At 40.5% G+C, this 18,020-nt stretch overlaps 1 non-coding gene across 1 annotated transcript; it reads right to left on the reverse strand.

Annotated features, from left to right (window-relative positions):
* Nucleotides 1-3,448: 3,448 nt before the first annotated feature.
* LOC120278342 lies at nucleotides 3,449-3,555 on the reverse strand. Its single transcript, XR_005541677.1, has one exon. It is a non-coding gene; the product is annotated as a small nucleolar RNA R71 (small nucleolar RNA).
* Nucleotides 3,556-18,020: the final 14,465 nt, after the last annotated feature.

Raw genomic sequence — 18,020 nt, forward strand, 5'->3', positions numbered from 1 at the left:
CCTCCGTTCCTCGAATTCTTTGCGGCCATAATAGAGTGAATGGTCTAAGTGATGAATCTCCGATGGGGCTTAGTTGCGCTTGCAACGGATTGAAGCATTGAGGGGATCTTAGTATCTAGGGCTTAATTGTGGTTAGGGACCTTCCGCCTGGACCAAAGGGTTAGGTCTATAATTAGGAAGAGATTTATCACCTGGAATCCCTAGAGCTCATTGCAACTTTATTCGAGTACGAGGTTGAGAGGTTATTTAATCTCTCCTCCGGGATATGAATAGAGTTAGGCATAGTTGACCTTAGATTTGGGACTATGTATGTAAGGATTTCCACGACTCACCATTGCATTGATTAGGAAACATAATAGAGAGTTCATGCACTTGAAGCGATTATCCTAGGTAAAGCATCATCCGAGTACCCCATCTTTATCGATTGCTTTACCTCCTCCTTACTTTTGTTCTCTTACTTGTTGCTTTTAATTGTTGAGAATTGAATCATTGTCACACTTATCATTGTTGATATTCCACATAGCTAAGAATCGAATTAAGTGTCTTTACTCCCTAGTCCATGTGGATTCGATACCCGCTCACCCAGGATTATTACTTCGACAAACCCGTGCACTTGCGGGATATACGCAAGGAGATCTTGTCAAGTTTTTGGCGCCGTTGCCGGGGAGTTGGCGTTTAGAGATACTTTGCACTTTGTTTTCTTAGCTATTTACCCTTCATTCTATTTCACATCTCTTCTCTATCACCATTCTGATTTGTTCTAAAAAAAAAAAAAATTATTTCACACTTTCTAATTCTTCCATCATTCTCGTTTGTTTTCTTTTGTCATGTCTTACTTTTTCTTGCAAGGATTTTAAATGATGATTGACCTAGTCATTGCTCTATATTTGCAGGTTGAAGCTCTCAGTAAAAAGGTTGATAGAATTGTTACTTCACGACAACAAAACATTCCATGTTACAATGCTTATCATCCAATTGAAGTGGCCTACCCAAACTTATTATGGAATAATAGTGAACAACATTGGGAGACACCTCAAGAGGAATGTCAAAGGGGTGAGATACTCGGCGAGGATTCACTTAAGTTACAAAGAGTATTAGCTAACTTTATTGAAGCATCCGATGTCTGCGTCCAAAATATGGATACAACACGAAGATGTCATGAAGCCTCCAATAAAAACCTTGAGCATCAATTAGGAAGGATACTTGACACACTCTCCAAGGAACAACAAGTATTTGAGCAAGCAAGTCAAGTTCCTTTTAGAGAAGACGTGGTAGTGAATGACAATGAAGAAGTGGGATGGAACGAGCATGATGTTGTCGAGATCGAGAGGATACAAGAAGAACCATTCACTCAATATGATGATTGTTTGAGTGGACAGTATGTTTGTGAGCAAGAAATGATGCAAGGAGAGTTGGCGAAGATAGATTGTTTTCAAGTTGAAATTGAAGAAGAAGCGACTACTAAGGTAATGGAACACGCATCTCTCTTTGGGATTGATCAATTCATAAATTGCAAGAAAGAGATTTTGGTTTTGGGAGAAGATGTTGGTAGGAGATTAAAACCATCCAATGACCCACCTATGCTAAGCTTGGATAATTCCCAACCGAAATTGTAACTCACCCGAGAACTTTCATTTCTCTTGGAACACGCATTTCTCTTGGAAGATAGCTATTGGGGTAACTTTCATTGGCACTCATCCGGCGAGGTGTGCCATAGGCTTGACGAGGGGACCTTTGGAGACGATGGGGCTAATCCACAAGACCATCGACATGACTATTGAGAGGGTTTTCTTATGGATTAATTATTTTTAGTTTCAATTTTACTATTGATTATATCTTGCACCATGGAGAGCTAAACCCCTAGTGGGTACTTGGATTTGTGAACCCTAGGATGTATTTGTTTCATTAATCTTTTATTATGATTTCCTTAACTGATGTTTTAATTGAGCGCCAATCTTGAATTCTTGTTGAATGATGTCTCCCTTAGAGTGACACTAGGGTTGAGAGTTCACATTGGTAATCTTTGTGAGTAAGTAACACACCACGAGGGTTAGACAAAACTAGGTTGGAGAGGGTTGAGAGGGTAAGTCGAGAGGTAGCGGAGCATCCCCTTTCCCCTCCGGTGTGATTTATCCTACCTCCATTTCCTAGAGTTCTTTGTGGTCACAATAGAGTGAACTACTAAGAGAGGAACTTTGTTGGGGCTTAGTTGTGCGAGCAATAGAGTGAAGCATTGGAGTAATCCTTAGTATCTGGGGCTTAAATTTAACTTGGGGCCTTTCGTCTAGACCAAAGGGTTAGGTCTACATATAGGAATAGGGTTTATCACTTGGAATCCTTAGAGAGTCTTACAACTTTGCACAATGTGAGGTGTTGAGACTGATCGATTTCGCCGCTGGATCATAGTGTTGAGTTAGCCACGGTTGACCTTAGGTTTGGGAACGTGTATCTTAGGATAACCATGACTCATTGAGCATTAGTTAGGAAGCATAATAGTTGGTTTTGCACTTGAAGCGATAATCCTAGGCAAAAAATTATCTGAGTACCCCACCTCTTATCGATTGCCTTTCCTCTCACTTTTTTATTCCTCTCTTTCTTATTTCTTTTATTTTTTCTACATTACATCTTATCAACACAATCATTGTTTCATATTCGCTTGGTTAAGAAGCAATCTTGGTGTGTTTTTTCCCTACTCCCTGTTGATACAATACCCACTCACCTAGGATTTATTACTTTGATAAACCCGTGCACTTGTGGGTCACAAGCAAGGGGTGTGTCAAGTTTTTTGCACCGTTGTTGGGGAGTAGCCATTTAGAGATAGTTTGCACTTTGCTATCTTGGTTATTCATTCATTCATTATATTTCACATCTCCTTATTCTATCATCGTTCTGATTTGTTTTCTTTCTTTTGGTGCAGCTCCAGCTTATAACCTGAGGGAACCCTTCGATATTCATTGAAGGTGATCTTGAACTTGAACGTACACTAAGAAGATAGGGTAAAGAACCTGTGCAAGAACCGTCCAATCAAGCTGGAATAAAAGTTGAAGGGTCAGACAATATGGCAGAGCAGAATGAACAACAGAGAAAACTTTCTGACTATGCCAAACCCTCAGTTTTGGGCACACAATCTAGTATTATGTGACCCCCGATTACAGATCCAAATTTTGAGCTAAAGCCAGCATTCATCTAGATGATTCAGCAGTCAGCTCAGTTCAGTGGTTTGGCCGATGAGGATCTTAATAATCACATTGAAAATTTCTTGGAAGTTTATGAGATGCTGAAGATCGGCAGAGTTTCGGATGATGCTATTAGAATGAGGGTTTTCCCATTCTCTCTCAAAGGAAGAGCCAAGCAGTGGCTTCATTCCTTGCCAAAATCATCTATCACGACTTGGAATGAGATGGTCAAAGCTTTCCTTGCAAGATACTTGCCTCCGGGAAAGTAGTCAAAGCTTCATAATGAGATATCGTCGTTTATTCAGATTTAGCTTGAATCCTTGTTTGAGACATGGGAGTGATTGAATGATCTCTTGCGGAAGTGTCCACAACACAGAATTCCTGAATCGATGATCATTCAAACTTTTTACAACAGGTTGAATCCATCTATAAGACAAATTCTAGATGCTACCGCAAAAGGTATAGTTGGTAGAAGAAATGGCCATGAATAGCTACCAATGGAATGCAAGGGAAAGGAAGAAAGTGGCTGGACTACATGAGATCAATTCAGTTACATCTTTGGCAGCCCAAGTAGAGGCATTGAGCAAGAAATTGGATACATTGACTTCACCGAGGGTGGTCGCTATCATGAGTTGTGATAGTTGTGGGGGTTCACATATACCGTCTGATTGTCCTATTTCAATTGCTACTTCAGTCACGACTGAACAATTAGACTTTGCGAGCAATTCAGGAAATGTACAAGGTAATCTTTATAGAAACACCGACAACCAAGGGTGGAGAAACCAACCCAATTTCTCATTGAGTAATCAAGGGCAGCAAAAGGCCATAGCACAACTAGGTTCTCAACAACAACAAGCCCCAAACATGGAGAATAGATTTTTCAGGCTTAGAGACCCGGATGACCGATCTTGAGAAAGTTTGACCAGATTTGTTCAATCATCGGATACATATTTTCAGTCGGTCGAAGCTACACTTCGCAACCACACCATTTCATTGCACAATATAGAGAATCAAGTGGGACAAATTAAGAAATCCCTATCGGAAAGACCTGAAGGAAGTCTACCTAGCAACACCAAAATGAACCAGAGAGAGCATGTGAGGGCTATCACTTTGAGAAGTGGTCGTGAGGTCGAGGGTAGGCTTCCAAGTGAGAAGACCAATGTTGAAGCACCCAAGCTAGTGGAGGTTGAGGAAAGAGCAAACATGGAGAAGGAGGTGGCATCCCCACCTTACAAGCCAAGAATCCCTTATCCTTCAAGATTGAAGAACGACAAAGATGATGAGCAATACAAGAAGTTCTTGGGTCTATTCAAGCAATTGCACATCAACATTCCTTTTGTAGAGGTGTTGTCTCAAATACCTCGGTATGCAAAGTTTTTGAAGGATCTTTTGACCAACAAGAGGAAGTTTGAGGAGAGTACATCGGTGATCTTAGATGCCTCTTGTTCAGTGGTTTCGTAAAATAATATGCTGAATAAGAAGAAAGACCCCGGAAGCATCATCATCCCGTGCAACATTGCTAATATGGGTGAAGAGATGGCATTAGAGGATTCATGGGCCAGTATCAACATCATGCCACATTCTTTCTTTCAGAAAATAGGCTCGGGAGAGCCTAGGCCTACTCGAATGACATTACAATTGGTGGACTGAATGGTGAGGCATCCGAGGGGTATCATTGAAGACATGCTTGTCAAAGTTGACAAGTATATATTTCCCGTAGACTTCATAGTGTTGGATGTCGATGAGGATGCAAATGTTCCTTTGATACTTGGGAGCACTTCCAAGGCATTGATCAACATGGACAGTGGGGAGTTGACACTGAGGGTAGGTGACGACAGGTTGACCTACCGCCTTGTCGATGCCATGCGATATTCACTTCACTTTCATGATACTCTCCACTTTTTTGACACTATTGATGAATTCATTGATGAATATGTGCAGGAAATGTTGAATCCAGAACCATACAAGGGGTTACTAGACAAAGAAGTCGAGGAGGAAGAAGTAATGATACTTGGTCTAGAGAAAAAAGTACCATCTACCCAGGGGATTATGAAGAAGGTACTCCGGAAGATGAAGCGAGCAAGGAGATGCCACAAGAAATACCCCAAGTCTGTTGGGGATGTGGTTGTTTGCTCACCCGCAATTGTACGGGGTCGCAAAGTAATACCTTGAGCGAGGGCCCAAGGATCGTATTCCACGGGGCTAAGGAGCTCCTATTACTCCTCCATCACTTACTTTCTAACCTTAGAACTTAAACATAGTATACTACTCTAATACATGCGAGAATACAAATAAATCACAAGTATAACAATTCCAAGGCAAGAAAGGAGATCATAAGAGTAATGATGATATAAATAGGCCTAGGGATGAGGATCCCCATGAGGGGTCATCATGATATATGGATGCATAAGAATAACATAGCAAGGGTGATTTAGACCGATGGATCTTAACATTAATTCAACCCCAATTTCTCAGTGGTCAAACCCTAATCCCATACGAATGATGACAAGGACCTATCCCTAATCACATTCCTACGATCGCAATAAGAGTAGGAAGATCACGCGATAAGGATACACTTAACCTAAATTTATCCTCATGGTTCAGAGGGGCTACCGACACACAATTTCTCCGTATGTTGGTCAAAGAATATCCCTTTTAGCTCATTAAAGATCTAGTACATGCGAGTAGGCCATGTCTACATGTACAACTCAACAAAGAACAAAGGATTTCTCCAACTAATAGTTCTAGGCATGAAGCATAGTGAGCCAAACCATAAATCACACCAATGAATTCGAAATAAAGTTTTAGCATCCAAAATACATGATAAACCCCCGAAGGTTCACCTACATCCGGTGGCCTTGGGGGTCTAGTGTGCCATCCTACAAACAAATGTAACAATCTCAAGAAAAACATAAAACAAATGCATAAGTGGCACTCCCTTGTCCGAATGATGATGAAGAAGAACAATGCCAGCCGAATGATGCTTTCTCTAGCCTAAGGAATGCCGAATGTTCCTCCTCTCTTGACGATGAAGCTCTCACATTGAAGTTCAAGCTCTTAATCAGCTCCAAGCCTCAAGCCAAGCTCTACCTAGATGATTTCTTCGTTTCTCCTCTTCTCCCTCGCAAGTGTTGGCTTCCCAAAAGTCCTCTAGAAAAGCCTCCAAATGCCCTCGTATACCCCCAGTATACTCCCTCCAAAAATAGCCAGTATGCCCATCAAATGAGACTCAAAAACCCCCAAAATGGCATCCACACTGGCTCCATGAGGACCTCCATACTGCCTCAATGAGGAGCTCATTTAGGCAGTATAAAGTAGGTAAACACCATTTTAACTCTCGTAACAGTATTCATACTGGGTCAATGAGCACCTCATTCACCCAGTATGCCTTCAAACAAACTCTTCTCTTCTCAGGCTTCAGTATTTATCCCGGGTTCAATCCAGGGTAGCATTGAGGCAGTATTGCCTGGATCAAATACTGACTCAAAAACTCTCCAGGTGCTATAGTGGCAGCTACAGTGTTCTTGCTATAGTGGCGATGCTATAATACCAATGCTACATTACTCTAGCTATAGTAATATGCTACAGTGAATAAACTACAGTACTGTGACCTGGTTTTCTTCTCTTTTTCACCCAAATTGTATCTTTGTATCCTCCATGGCCCACGTTTAAGCACAAAATGGGCATCAATCCTTATAGAAACACATGCTAAGTACATCAATTATATACACTAAAATACGTACATTTAGACACTTATCAAATATCCCCACAACTAAGCATTTGCTTGTCCCCAAGCAAACACATCATGAAAAACAAAGATAATGATAAGTGGCTAAATGTTTCACCTCCGGCATAAATAAGTACAAGACTCTACAAGCAATGGAAAATGATAAATAGATAATGAGTTATAAACAGTAAGCACAATAGAAAGATCCTGTCTCACCTCCTATATGTCTTTGCTATGTGTGTGAACCTTGTATTTCATTTGCCCTAATCTAGTCTAGCCAACTGAATTCAATCAATACAGCTTTAGATGCTAATCACTCCACATTCAAGAGTACTAACTCTTAAAATGCTAAGTGCTACTTCAATGAACAAGTGAGATCCTTCTACTTCCCACACCTGAACTGACTCCCATTTTCTCTCTCAGAACTTCTAGTAGGTTGTCAAAAAGATCACTACGGTTTTATTTTCGTTTCATTTCATTTTTCTTTTTTTTTTGAGTCTAACTAACATAGACTACAAAAAAAAAAAAACTTTTTGGAGGGTGCACATTCTAGTGAGGCACAAGAGCCACTCAACTACTCGATTACAGTTTACATAGACACATTTATGCTTCATTAGTAGAGGAATACTGGCATAGACTCATTTTTTTTTCACTTTTCACTTTTTTTTCACATTTTCTTTTTCACATTCACCCTAGATCACGTCTTGAGACTACTCTGCATGCCACAAAACTAGGGCTAGCTCAACAAGACTTAGATGTTCTTAAGAGTTCATTGAAAGAAAGAACTTAGAATTCTAAGGCCAAGTACTCAAAGTTATGTGTTAAGTATTAAAGAGAGATAAAGTAGTCAAGTTGGCTATTCCCAGGGCATTAACATAGTATTCAGTCCACAAGACAATACTATAGGTGAAACAAGATTCAATAGAGTACAACAACAAATATGTAACTCACATCCGTCATTAATCCATGCTAGAAGAGTCTTACAATAACAACCCTAATACATGAAATACACCCATTCCCACACCTAGTGTTGTACATTGTCCCCAATGTACACTAATCATGAAAAGCATGGCAATATATGCAATGAAAATAATAGAGAGGGTGGAACGAACTTCCCCTGTTAATCTTGTGCACACGGCGAGAGGTGACCCGAACAAAGGGTGTTCCAATCTTTGCGTGTTGGGTCCAGCTTCCATGGAATGTGGAGAGGCCCACCAAGCTCCCTTAATGACCTGCAAGGCATAAAGGGGCATCATCATTCCAATTAAAAATTTAAATTGCAAAAATGCTAGGGAGTAGCCAAAAACACACATACTAGATAAAAGAAAGCAAAGTTCTACACAAGGTGGGTAGGGCATCCCTTTCAAAACTTATTAAAATAAAAAAAACACACTTGCAACAAAAGTAAAGTAAAGAAACAAGTTGCAGAAATAAAAACAAGTGTCCATGCTCAGAAGTGAAAGAGATCATCAAAAGGTGCTGCAGATGGCGGGGCGATGGAGCAGGAAGCAATAATGTCCTGTGAGGATGATCCATGGAAGGAGATGACAAACTGATGGAAATGCTCTATGAACTGACGTTGACCCTCTAAAATCTGGTAGATCTGTCCTCGCATCTCGCACTACTCACAACCGATAGCCTGAATGTAATCCTCCATAACCTTGAATCTAGAGTCGAAGTCTGATTGGAATGAAGTGCTAGGAGGATCCTGAGTGTGTGCTTCATCAGGTTCGGACTTTGACTCATCTAGGTCACGATGATTGGATTCCCCTGTGATCAAGTGTGAAGTAAGTCTATATAAGCCACTCTTCTTTTCTAACAAACCAATTGCTTGCAAGACAGGCGCTCCGAGAGGCGCCATATCAACGACTACAGTCATGCCCCGAGTGCGTTCCAGTAAACTCATACCACGGATCAATATGGTGATGTAGGGCCCTGGAAAGATAGATACCAAATGAACAAACTAACCCTGATGAATGAAAGCTTCAACAATAATGTGCCCAAGATGGATAGGATACTGCTCAATGATGCCATACATGGTGAACAAGTTGGATTGTGTAACTACACCCGTACTATTTTTCCTACCTCCAATAGAGCATGTAATGAGAGCATGAATGTATCTGTAGAGGGGGTTCACCAAATGAGTAGCCTTCCGCATATGTGTAGTGTCACTAGGTGCTAAAGAATTCCAATACTTTCTCGCACTCATGCCAAATAAATAATCAATGAGGGGCAGATTGAGAAGCGACGCGCTAATGAACTCATCATCATAAATTCCCATGTATTTTGCAAATTCTATGTGGTTCATTTCTTGAATTCATCCTAAGGCTTGGAATTTAATGGCACCTTGTCTTCGAGGGATAACACTCCTTTCAACACCTCCAATGTGAGTTGGTGAAAAGTGGGTTCATCGATTGAAAATAATTCCGTCCAACCATTATGGAAAATCCAAACGGCCTCAATGAGCACCTCATGGAGGCCGTTTGCACTTAAAATCTTGTTTTAAGGTTTTGAATGCTACTCCAAACACATGGCCATGGCTACAAATTGATCTAAAATCATCTCCAACATGAAATAATGGTTCAAAATTTTGATCTAATGCATGAAATGATAACCCAAACAAGTGCTAATCAACATTAAAAATAAGTAAACAACCACATGGACAATGATCATGATAAACAAAGCAATGAGAACATGGGCTTATTCAAATTAACAACAACCAAGAGAATACGAAAAATGACAAGAACATTAATACAAAGAACACACAAAAATGAAAAAAAAAAAACCCAGAATGCTCGGATTGCCTCCCAAGAAGCACTTATTTAATGTCACGAGCCTGATGTACGTTACTACTTACCGTACGGGGGTTCGAATAATTTGAAATTACCCCTCGGTCATCTTCGAATTATTGGTGTTAAAATATAGCTTCAACCTTAGTCCATTCACCTTAAAAGTACCTTTTTCAGGGTGAGTTACCTCAACTGCTCCGTGTGAGGAAACTTGAGGGACCATATATGGACCTGACCAACATGACTTAAGCTTCCCTAGGAATAGCTTCAGCCTCGAGTTGAACACTAACACTTGATACCCTTCTTGAAATTGTTTAGGGTGTTTGATATGCCTATCTTGGTACTCCTTCAATCTTTCTTTGTAAAGTTTAGAATTTTCGTACGCCATGGCGTGCCATTCATCCAATTCATTTAATTGAAGCTTCCTCTTCTCACCTATAAGAGTGGAATCAAAATTTACAAATTTAATAGCCCAATAAGCTTTGTGTTCAAGTTCTACAGGTAAGTGGCAAGCTTTTCCATAGACTATTATGTATGGAGTGGTCCCAATACGAGTCTTATATGCTTTTATGTATGCCCATAGAGCATCATCCAAGTGTTATACCCAGTCTCTCCTGTCCTGAGCAACATTTTTCTCCAAGATTCTTTTTAAATCCCTGTTGGAAACTTCCACTTGCCTGCTTGTTTGTGGTAAACATTGTAGCGCTTTAAAATTTTTGCAAACTGAGTATTGCATAAGTGCGTTCCTCGATCGGTAATGATTGCCCATGGTGTTCCAAACTTGGAGAAGAGTTTCTTTAAGAATTTGACCACTGCCCTTGTGTCGCTTGTTGGTAGGGCCTGAGTTTCCACCCATTTAGACATGCAATCGACGGCCACAAGAATGAACTTGCAACTATGTGAGCATTGGAATGGTCCCATGAAGTCGATCCCCCACACATCAAAAATTTTACAAACCTGAATGCAATTCTGAGGCATCTTATCCCGGTGAGAAATGCTGCCTATCCTCTGACATCTATCACATGTTTGTATGAACTTGTGGGTGTCCTGAAATAGTGATGGCCAATAAAATCCTGAATCAAGAATTGTTTTACGATTCGGTTTGCATTGTAGTGACCACCACACACATCTTCGAACAACTTGATATGAAGGGTCCTCCCACACAAAGTGCTTCAGGTCAGAAATATAATTTTCATTGTTAACGTTTGAACCATTTTGGGATGATACCCCTGACTAAATAGTTGGCAAAATCAGCAAGCCACGGTGGTTGACACTCTTCTACTGCCTGAATACTGAACAAGTGTTCCTCGGGAAATGAATTATTGATATCTTTCTCCCTCAAAGTATCGAGATTGGGAATCTCTAACCGGGATAAATGATCTGCTGCAAGGTTCTCGTCCCCTCTCTTATCTTTAATCTCCAAATCAAATTCCTGGAGAAATAAGACCCATCTAATCAAGCATTGCTTGGCATCAGACTTGCTATGTAGATATCGCAAAGCGGAATGATCAGTATATACCACCATCTTGGATACAACCATATATGATCTAAATTTATTAAATGCTAACACGACGGCAAGCAACTCTTTTTCTGTTGTGGTGTAGTTCTCCTGGGCATCTGTCAATGTTTTGCTTGCATAGTATATAGGATGGAAATGTTTGTCTCTTCCCTTCCCAAGGACTGAACCCACTGCAAAATCACTTGCATCACACACTAATTCAAATGGAGAATCCCAATCTGGAGCTACCATTATGGGTTCTTGAGTGAGTTTTTCCTTGACCGTGATAAAAGCTTTCATGCAATCATCGTCAAACTTGAATGGTACATTTTTTTCCAACAATATCGTTAAAGGTCTGGCAATTTTGGCGAAGTCCTTGATAAATCTTCTATAAAAACCTGCATGCCCAAGAAAACTCTTGATAGCTTTTACTGAAGTTGGGGGAGGTAACTTCTCTATAACGGAAATTTTTGCTTTGTATATCTCAATTCTTTCCATGGAAATTTTGTGACCCAGATCTATCCCTTCCTAAACCATGAAATGACATTTCTCCCAACTTAGTACAAGGTTGGTCTCCTCGCATCGAGTAAGAACACGCTCTAGATTCCTAAGTCATAATTCAAAGAAGTCACAAAACACTGAAAAATCATCCATGAACATCTCCATGAAGTCTTTCACCATATCCTCAAAAATTGCCATAATGCACCTCTAAAAAGTGGTGCGGGCGTTACAAAGGCCAAATGGCATTCGGCGATATGTAAATGTTCCATAAGGGCATGTGAATGTGGTTTTTTCTTGGGCTTCTGGTGCAATTGGAATTTGGAAATATCCTGAAAAGCCATCCAAAAAATAGTAGTATGAATGCCTAGCAAGCCTCTCAAGCATGTGATCAATAATTGGTATTGGGAAATGGTCCTTTCGGGTGGCATCATTCAATTTTCTGTAGTCAATGCAGACACGCCATCCTGTGATTGTTCGAATAGGAATTAACTTATTCTATTCATTGGTAATTACGGCCACACCCCTTTTTAGTTACAACTTGAACTGGGCTCACCCATTCATTGTTAGAGATTGGATAGATAATGCCTGCATCAAGGAGTTTGGTGACTTCCGCCCTTACTACTTCCTTCATGTTTGGATTTAGTCTTCTTTGTGGTAAGGTTGAGGATTTATGATCATCCTCCATTAAGATTTTATGAGTGCAGAACAAAGGATTTATTCCCTTGATGTCAGCTATCTTCCAGGCAATTGCTTTCTTGTGCTTCTTCAAAACATTCACCAAAACACTCTTTTGTTTGACTGTAAGGTTTGAGGCAATGATGACAGGAAGCTGAGTTCCTTCCCCAAGAAATGCATATTCGAGGTGTTCAGGCAATTTTTTAATTCTAATTCACGTGCTTCCTCAGTTGAAGGTCGCAGATTTTTATTCAGCAGTACGTCACTTTGTTCTAGTTCATCTTCTTTTGTAAATACTGAGCTTTCATCTGAACTATCATTGATGCCATACACAGGTTACACATTATCCTCATTGTTTCTCCCCTAATCTCTACTGGGTTCATATACCGGAAAGGACTGATATGTCCGCAGTTTTTCTATGTCCAATGTAGTTAAGGTCAGTAGGAATACTAACTTCTTCTTTCGTTGGTAGTCTTCCATAATTCATGAAGTCTGTAAGCATAGCTTTCCAAATATTATCTTCAGCTGCTGCAATAGAGTCTTCCCATGTTTTGAATCTGCATGTCGCATTGTCTTGTATGTGGAATAAATGAATTATAGGTGGCACCCAATCATTCCAGATATCAACCATAGCCTGCTTAATCCTTTGTGTAAGTCCCAAATCTTAAATAATAAACCTCCTTCAATTTCACTGTCTTGTGCAACTAGGATTGATGGATTTGCTCGTGTCATGCACAGTACCATGCAAAGTCAATAAAAATAACGGAAGTCAAGCTCAAAAGAGAAGTAAGACAAATGAAAAGAAGAAATAAAAGAAAAGAAAAATGGCTAGAGCAACAAGCTAGAAGTTTCCTAGAATTCCTTAATATCCCCGGCAACGGCGCCAAAAACTTGTTGCATGCCTGTAAGTGTACACGGTCGCCAAGTAATACCTTGTCCAAAAGCACAAGGATCATATTCCATGGGGCTAACGAGCTCCTATTACTCCTCCATCACTTACTTTCTAACCTTACAACTTAAACATGTATACTACTCTAATACATGCAAGAATGTAGATAAATCACAAATATAACAATTCCAAGGAAAGCAAGTAGATCACAAGAGTAATGATGATGCAAATAGGCCTAGGGATGTGGATCCCCATGAGGCGTCATCATGATATATGGATGGATAAGAATAAAATAGCAAGGGTGATTTAGACCGACGGACCTCAACATTCGTTCAACACCAATTTTTTGGCGGTTAAACCCTAATCCCATAAGAACGATGACAAGGATCTCTCTCTAATCATATTCCCACGATTGCATTAAGTGTAGGGAGATCACGAGATAAGGATACACTTAACCTAAGTTTATCCTCATGGTTCTGAATGGCTACCGACACCCAATTTCTCGGTATGTTGGTCAAAGAATACCCCCTTTTAGCTCATTAAAGATCTAGTACATGCGAGTAGGTCACGTCTACATGTACAACTCAACAAAGAACTAAGGATTTCTCCAACTAATAGTTCTAGGCATGAAGCAAAACGAGCCAAACCATAAATCACACCAATACATTCTAAATAAAGGTTTAGCATCCAAAATAAATGATGAACCCCCCAAGGTTCACCTACATCCAGTGGCCTTGGGGGTCTAGTGTGCCATCATACAAACAAATGTAAAAATCTTAATAAAAACATAAAGCAAATTCATAAGAGGCACTGCCTAGTCCGAAAGATGATGAAGAAGAACAATGCCAGCCGAATGGCGCTTTATCTAGCCCAAGGAATGCCGAATGTTCCTGCTCTCTTGATGATGAAGCTCTCCCCTTGAAGTTCAAGCTCTTGATCACCTCCAAGCATCAAGGCAAGATCAACCAATATGATGTCTTCGTTTCTCCTCTTCACTCCCCAAATGTTGGCTGCCCAAAAGTCCTCTAGAAAAGCCTCCAAATGCGCTCATATACCACCAGTATACTTCCTCCAAAAACTACCCGTATGCCCATCAAATGAGACTCAAAAACCCCCAAAATGGCATCCATACTGGCTCCAAACTAGCTCCATGAGGACCTCCATACTGCATCAACGAGGAGCTCATTGAGGCAGTATGAAGTAGGCAAACTGCATTCTAGCTCTCGTAACAGTATCCATACTGGGTCAATGAGCACCTCATTGACCCAGTATGCCTTCAAATAAACTCTTCTCTTCTCTAGCTACAATATTTATCCCAGGGTCAATCTAGGGCAGCATTGAGCCCGTATGGCCTGGATCAAATCCTAACTTAAAAACTCTCCAGGTTCTACAGTGCAGGTACATTGTTCTTGCTACAGTGTTGATACTACAGTACCGCTACTATAGTACTCCGGCTACAGTAATCTGCTACATTAAATAAGCTGCAGTACTGTGACCTGGTTTTCTTCTCTTTTTCACCCAAATTGTATCGTCGTGTCCTCCATGGTGTTTTCGTGCCCTGTAAAGCAAATAACACACGATTAAACACAAAACGGGCAACAATCCTTATAGAAATACATGCTAAATACATCAAATATATACACTAAAATATGTACATTTAGACACTTATCAGTCATCCTATTTGTTATACCCAGTGTTTACTGTAGATTACTATAGCCCATTTCTATAGATTTTCAGCCCGTTCATGTAGCGACCGATCCTCGTAGCAAATCGGTTCACGTAGCGACTTGTTCTCGTAGAAGCTCTGGTTTGATAGAGGCCCTGTCATCGTAGTAGCCCGTTCTATCGTAGCAGCCCGAAAAATTTTTCCCTCAAAAACATTTCTTCTTCTTCTTTTTCTTCTTCTCTTCTTCTTTTCCTTGTCTTGGCGAACCTTCCCATTTTCTTATTTTTTTCCGGCGAAGTTTTCCGGCGAACCAAGCATCCTATCTCTTCCTCCTTCACCATTGAGCTTGGTAAGCATAGATTTATGGTTTTTATACCGTATTTATTCTTGTATTTTCCTTGTTTTAGTTTTTTTTCAAAACCTAGAATTTCTCCATGGATTTGCATGTTTATAGGTTTAAATTGAAGCCATTGAATTGTTGATCTTGTGTGAGAATGTTGTAGAAGAAAATTTGTGATTTAGAGTTGTAAATTGGGAGAAAACCATAGTATAGGGCTCGGTTTTACTGTAGCATTTCCGAGGTTACTGTAGCACCGGCAATCTTTAGTTGTTTCTTTGATTTCTTTGGATTAGATTGAAGCTAAAACCCCTAGGAACTCATTGGGAACCTTTAAACCTAGTTTTTGAGCTAATCTTAGGATCGAATTAGGGTGGTTTGTTAGAAAACTTAGGGTTTTTTTCTTGTTTGTTTGTTTTTTTGCTAATTTTTTTGTGGTGTTTTGTTATGCTTTGGCAAGGAGAAGAAGTCTTGGCTCGAGGCAAAGACTTAGCCGAGGAGTAGCTGAGAGGAAGATAAATTGCCGATCCCGTGAGTGGAATTATTTAGCATAGCTTTATTAGAAGAATGCCAATAGCTATATATATATATATATATATATATATATGCATTTCATGTTTTAAGTAAGTTTTATTGATTTATACTTGTTTGGTAATTTGGTGAATGATAATTATTGTTGAGGCAAATCTTGGATGTCTCTTTTTGGCTTTTTGTTTTGTTATCGTGGAAATTGTGATTGATATATGTATCCATGAGTTTGTGAAATCTTTTATTTTGTTTGAAACTTGAGTTTTTGTTATGGAAATCTTTGATTTGGTGAAATCCCTAGGCTTGAAGCAAATTTTGGATTGTTGAAAGGAAAAAGGATTTCCATGTTGTTGCTTGTGTTGGGACTTGCAAATTATTTTTGTGTTAAAAAGTTTGGGCTTTGCTTATGTGTTTATCTTGTCCTCATGCAAATGGCCGAGGTATTCTTGATTTATGATCATGGATGGATATTGTACTCCCGAGTGGAGTTGTATTTTTATTGTGGTGATTGTTTTGGTGATATCCTCATCGCAGTGGGCGGTCTTCACGGCCGACCCTATTGAGGTGGCGTGTCGACCGGGCTGATTACTACGAGGGCCGCTCGGTGGGAGTGTAGAGCCCCGATCGGATATTCATCGGGTAGCCGGAGTCACCAACCGGTGAACTCGATGGGTCAACGTCAAGGGCATGAGTACCTTGGCGGCTCGAACCTCAGCCATGGCCACGGCGAAGGTTTAGAGAGTTTTTCTAGACCATGTTATGTTGGGTGAGTGTTGGGTATTGTGTTTATTTATTTCAAACCCATGATATTTTGTTGTTTTACTTGTATTTAAAACCATGCTTTATGATTTTTGTGTTGTAAACCCTAGTTGGGGTAATAAAGAGTTTTCTTGGTATTATTATGTTTTTAATTCTCTTGAAGGCTTCTATTATATGTAATAATGTTTCTAAACTTGTATTACTTTGGTAAAGCATTTATTTTGATGATTCATTGTCATTATTATTATTTTTTGCTGTTGGTGTATTTTTTTTCTGCTAAAGTTGTGCTAACCTCCCCTCACTGAGTAACTTGAGTTACTCATCCCTCTTTCTTCCTCCCAGACTGTTGCAGGTAGTAGGTGTGACCGTGTGGCAGCGTATTGGGCATTTACTTCTGTTCTGTCTTCGCTTGTATTTCTTTCGGTTCATGTATGTATTTGTTGTTATGGAACATGTTATAAGACCTATGGATCCACTAGTGTGTAGAAAACCTTGTTGCATGGTTTAGTATTTAAATACTCTTAAACTTCTGTGTATTACCATTTCCTACTGTTGTTAGGGTTGTTTCCCTGTGTATTTTGTGAACCTCTATATTTCCTGTATCCTATTGTTGTTGTTGTTACTGTCGTTGTGTAACATTGTTTTTTTCTGTTCTATATCTGCGATATGTATATTGTTGAATTCCAGGTGTGTTGATTAGCCTTGCGGCATCCTGAGGGTTGAGTGGCGGGGTATCCCTCCTCGGGATTGCTGCGGCGATTGTCGCGTCCCGTGGGCCCGCGGGTCGGGGCGTGACAATTTTATTGGTATCAGAGCTATTGGTTTAGACTAATAGCTGTAACTTGTTCTTGTCTTTGACTGTCTTCTGTAGTAACTAGTGGATCCAGTTAGAGTTGAGCATGTAGCATTGTTGCATATAGGAATTGATTTTGAAAGTTCTTTTGGTGTCTTTTTCAGTAAAAATGCCGAGTACTAACGCCCGCAGACACGCAGTGGAGCGATTGCTCTAGCTGCTGAGCCTACTCTCGCACCGCCTAGAGGTGGGACGGCGTGGAGTGCCATCTCCACCGTCCTCTCCTCGCCCGCCCTAGGCGGGGAGGCCAATTCTAGACATGCACTGCCGTAGCAGCGTCGGTGCATGCTCCTAGATACTCGAGCACTGTGCCCCGGACCCCGGTGCCGAGTTAGCTCCGTCCCCGAGGCGATGCGAGGCCTTGAGCCTATTGGGACAATCGGGATAGGCAGCCGACCCTATCGAGGGAGTTCAGAGACTTCATGAGCTTTTGGAGCATGTATGGAGAGGATGTACCGATGCTGCAGCCCACACGCTTCGAGCACCACCCGAATGCGATCGGGTTCCCCTAGTCCCTGCAGAGGGACAGATGAGGTCCAGCCCGGAGTTTGTTCTTGTCTAAGCTCCCGAAGGAAGCCCGAGCAGTTAGGGCTGCGATTCTTTTGATGGCACGAGCGATGCC

This window comes from Dioscorea cayenensis, chromosome 15 (assembly GCF_009730915.1).
Source record: "Dioscorea cayenensis subsp. rotundata cultivar TDr96_F1 chromosome 15, TDr96_F1_v2_PseudoChromosome.rev07_lg8_w22 25.fasta, whole genome shotgun sequence".
NCBI classification, from domain to species: Eukaryota; Viridiplantae; Streptophyta; class Magnoliopsida; order Dioscoreales; family Dioscoreaceae; genus Dioscorea; species Dioscorea cayenensis.